The sequence below is a fragment of the Nyctereutes procyonoides genome, unplaced genomic scaffold, assembly GCF_905146905.1.
Source record: "Nyctereutes procyonoides isolate TBG_1078 unplaced genomic scaffold, NYPRO_anot_genome, whole genome shotgun sequence".
Lineage (NCBI taxonomy): Eukaryota > Metazoa > Chordata > Mammalia > Carnivora > Canidae > Nyctereutes > Nyctereutes procyonoides.
The window spans coordinates 1,413,261-1,417,974 of record NW_026575037.1 but is presented as its reverse complement, the minus strand read 5'-3'; the positions used below and the strand labels follow the sequence as shown (position 1 = coordinate 1,417,974).

The 4,714-nt window shown below is 42.4% G+C and overlaps 1 pseudogene; it reads right to left on the bottom strand.

The window, feature by feature from the left end:
- Positions 1–3,215: 3,215 nt before the first annotated feature.
- LOC129505780 (glyceraldehyde-3-phosphate dehydrogenase-like) lies at positions 3,216–4,497 on the bottom strand (annotated as a pseudogene).
- Positions 4,498–4,714: the final 217 nt, after the last annotated feature.

The window sequence follows — 4,714 nt, the reverse complement described above, 5'->3', positions numbered from 1 at the left end:
ATGAGATTTCTTTTCGACCTTGTGATCTCTTTAGTGGCTTATCTGTGATGTGCATCACATTCTGGTTTGCTACTTATTCAGTAAGGAGGCTATTTTCTTTCTCTTCTGCTTTTGTGGATAGGTTTTCTGAGTTGGCAGGAGATTTTATTTTGAATTTTTTCCCCACCCACAGTCTCTGGCTAGGCCAGGGATGTCAGTTTGTAATTTAAAAGATGCTCCACTGCATTTTTCCTTAACTAAACCAACGTCCTTCTCTCGTTTCTTTCTCTCTCCTTTGGTACCTATTTAGGCATATCAGTGCTTCTGAATCTGAGGGAGACTCTATTTCCATCAGTTCCTTTCTCTGATACCATCTAGGGAGCTTTCATAAATGTATGTACAGTGTGTGCAGGCTCAGTTTCAAGGTAGGGAACAAAGAGGCAAATGGGCTCTCCTTCCAGTCCTCTAGCAGATTTGTTTTAGATAGCTCTTTTGTGGGAGCGGGACAGAAATCAGAGGCATTTTTATTTTTTTTAGGTGATGCGGTTATCATTGGTTGGTACACTGGTCCAGTGATCCACAGGGGATTGTGCAGGTATTTCTCCTACAACCTGCTCATTTCTGAAGACTTGTCTCTCTTCTCAGGATAGAATACCTAATGTGATTTGTTTAAGCAATTCTTTTTTTTTTTTAAAGATTTTATTTATTTATGAGAGACACAGAAAGAGGCAGAGACACAGGCAGAGAGAGGAGCAGGCTCCATGCAGGGAGCCTGATGCAGGACTCAATTCCAGGACCCCAGGATCACGCCCTGGGCTGAAGGAAGGCGCCCAACTGCTGAGCCACCCAGGCGTCCCTGTTTAAGCAACCCTTTGGCTGAATGCTTGAGTAAGCGTCCTACAGCTGCACAGAGTTGAGGTGTAGGTACGAGGGTCATGAGATGTGCCTTTGAACTAACTTACTCATGGCGAATGGGTTGGAATGGGGATGCATGATGAGTGGATATGGCTTCAACTTACATCTTCAAGAAGGTGAACCGCAAGTAGGTTTGCTCATTTCTTCACTTTCTTTCTAAATAATTCATTTATTTCTAGAAAACTTTTTGGTCTATTCTGTGTGAGGCATATGTGTTCTTCACATTCTCTGACCCTATTTCTCATGAAAAAACAAAACAGATTCTGGTTTTGTTATGCTATAGGCACATTTTTCTTTCTTCTAACCTAATTTCCATTACAAAATATGTCTGGATTAACTGAGACTGCTTCTGCTTAGCTTTTTGGATCAAAGGGCTCCATGCTCAAATAGTGTTTCTCTCTCTGACCCTCAAATTTCTCCTCTGACAGATGTGATTGAAATTTCACCTACCGTGTAAATATTCAGTATTGGAAAATATGCTTTCAGCTCTACAGGCAGAAGTGTTCCAGTAAGAGAAATTGTACCAACTTTTTGAACAGATATCTTTATTTCTATATTGGCTTTACCAATGATTGGATGGAAACACATCAGTGATTGTGATAACTTTTTTTTTCAAGATAATTTTCAAGATTATTTTCATCTTTTGTGAGTATGCTGAATATAAAGTAATTTAATAGTCACCCTCTTCCTCCCTGTCTTCTTGTAATATATTTGGTTTCCAGATGTTGAAGTAAGGGAGTTTATTTTTTCTGGAAAATGAATGTGTCAGTGTGAGTTAGCATATTGATGATCTGAAGCATGTCCCAAAATGAGGCTGATGCAAATTTAAATCCCTGGGGCCTCTAATGCAACCTTGTGACATGCTGAGCTTGGAACTGAAAGAGAATTTGGCCCAGTGATATTGTTAAAGCACCAAGTATTCCAAGGGATCATTGTAGATGTTTTCCCATATTTTATCCTATTATGTTTTCCTTGACAGCTTTGCCAAGTAGTTTTTTTCCCTCTTTCTCTCTTGCAAATGAAGAGAGTCACACTTAGGGAGTTTAGGGAGTTTTTGCAGGGTCCCAGATATTTAGGTGCAAAGCTGGAACCTAAGACCATTGGACTTAGAAGCCCTTGCATTGTCCCACATACCACATTGCCATTGAGGAGTTGAAAGCCCTGCATGTTCAGCTACACAGTTGTACCCTACAGTGTTACTTCAGGACAAAGGTACTGTGTATGGTCTTGCTTCTTCCTGGTTCATGTCTATATGCCTTTGAGGGCAGAGATCATGACATATCTAGCTTTTTCTGACTAGCTAGATATGTCGTGAATATCTATCTATTAAGATGAATGAATGGATTAGACCTGGCCATCCTAAAACCTTTTCCAAAGAAGCTCCTTTTTAAATAATTTCTATTTCTCTTAAGCCTTCTGGTTATTAGAACCTGTGAGATTATTTGAGGATTTTTTTTCTCCTTAGCCACTTTAACATTCATAAAATGATCAGATATGTCATTTTACTTTATAGTGACAGTAGTGTAGCACCTGTCTCCTTCTTGCCATTTTCATTGACACCACCTCCATTATAGGTAGCTTCAGGGACTATCTACTTCCATTCACTCACTCTCTGTTTTATTCTGTCTCATCCATCCATCCATCCATCCATCCATCCATCCATCCTTTCATTTCATCGACAAACATTTTGTAAGTACTTGCTAAAGAGACAATAAACAGATTATCACAATACAGTACGATAAATGCTTAGGAAGATTGTTTAGGGTGCTATGAGAACATAGAAAAGGTTCATTCTTACCCAATTCAGGGAGAGAGATTCAGAGAAGGCTTCTTGGAGGAGGTGTCAATCTGAGCTGAGCCTCAAAGAATCAGTTGCGTTAGAAAGGTGAAGGGGATGGAGAAGGACAAATTAAGAACCACAGGGTTCCTCCCCTGATGCCTCACCATTTTTTTCTTTTGTTTTGATTTTTCTCCATAGCAGTTTGAAACATCCAGTATATTATGTAGGTTACCTGCCATATCTCCTCTCAGAATTATCCAGTGACTTTCCCTCTCACTCACCTCCAATAAAATTGAAACAAATCACAGTGTCTGCCCAAGCTACTGTGGTGTGGTTTCTGTTAGCCATCTGACCTCTTTTCTCCTCACTTTTCTCCTCAGTCACTCTGTGTCAGCCGCACTGGGCTTCTTGTTGTTTCTTGAATGCATCAGGCTGCCTCCTGCCTTGGAGCCTTTGCACTCATTCTTCCCACTGTGTACAATGGCCTCACAGATGTCTGTATGACAGAGTAGGGCTCCCCAAGACCCTCCTTCAGGAGATCTCAGATGGAAACTGTGGAGGTCAGGAGATTCTCAGTGTGTTGGGAGATGAGTTGGGGCAAGGAATCCCCAGCAGCTGAGGGCCTCTCTCCTTTTGCTGTTGCTGGGGCTGGTGGTCTAGTGGGCTCTTCCTTCTTGGAGGTCATGTGGACCATAAAGTCCACCATCTGGTTGCTATAGCCAAATTCACTGTCACACAAGGAAATGATATTGGCAAAGGGGTCATTGAGAGCAATACCAGCCCCAGCATCGAAGGTACAAGAGTAGGTGTCACTGTTAAAGTCATGGGAGGCAACTTAGTCCTCAGTGTACCCCAAGATGCCCTTGAAGGGAGCCCTCTGATGCCTGCTTCACCACCTTCTTGATGTCATCATATTTAGCAGCTTTATTTAGGTGGCATGTCAGATTCATAACTCACACATCGGGAGTAGGTATATGGAAGGCCATGTCAGTGAGCTTTCCATTCAGCTTACAGATGACCTTGCCTAAATCCTTAGTAGTGCCAGTAGAAGCAGGGATGATATTCTGGGCATCACACCACAGCTTCCTAGAGGGGCCATCCACAGTCTTCTAGGTGGCAGGTACTGTGGCTATGAGTCCCTCCATGATGCTGAACTTGTCATGGATGACCTTGGCCAGAGGGGCCAAGCAGTTAGTGGTGCAGAAGGCATTGCTGACAATTTTTTTTAAAGATTTTATTTATTTATTCATGAGAGACACAGAGAGAGAAGCAGAGACATATGCAGAGGGAGAAGCAGGCTCCATGGAGGGAGCGCAACATGAGACTCGGATCCCAGGTCTCCAGGATCATGCCCTGGGCTGAAGGTGGCACTAAACCACTGAGCCACCTGAGCTGCCCCATTGCTGACAATCTTGAGGGAGTTGCCATACTTCTCATGGTTTATGCCCATCACAAACAGGGAGGCATCAGCAGAAGAAACAGAGATAATGACCCATTTGGCCTACCATTCAAATGATCCCAGCCTTCTCTGTGGTGAAGACCCCAGTGGACTCCACAACATTCTCAGCACTGGCATCACCTCATTTGATGTTGGTGAAATCTTACTCCTGGAAGATGGAAATGGACTTTCTGTTGATGACAAGTTTCATGTTTTCAGCCTTGACCGCGTTGTGGAATTTGCTGTGAGTGGAATCATACTGCAACATGTAGACCATGTAGTTGAGGTAAATGAAGGAGTCATTGATGGCAACAATATCCACTTTGCCAGAGTTAAAAACAGCCCCAGTGAGGGCTGGTGAGATTCCCAGTATGGCCAAATCCATTTACTCCAAACTTTGCCATCTATCTTGGGGATGTGGCTGGTACTGCACCAGAAGATGCAGTTGTCTGTCCAACAGGGAGGAGCAGAGAGTCCAGACAGTCTTAATAAATACAGGACAAATGAATAAATGGAAAGTTGGAAAAAAGGAGGTACAAAATATAATATAATAATAAATATAAGGCTGTAACTTTTTACAGACTTTCCTTTTCTGTAAAATT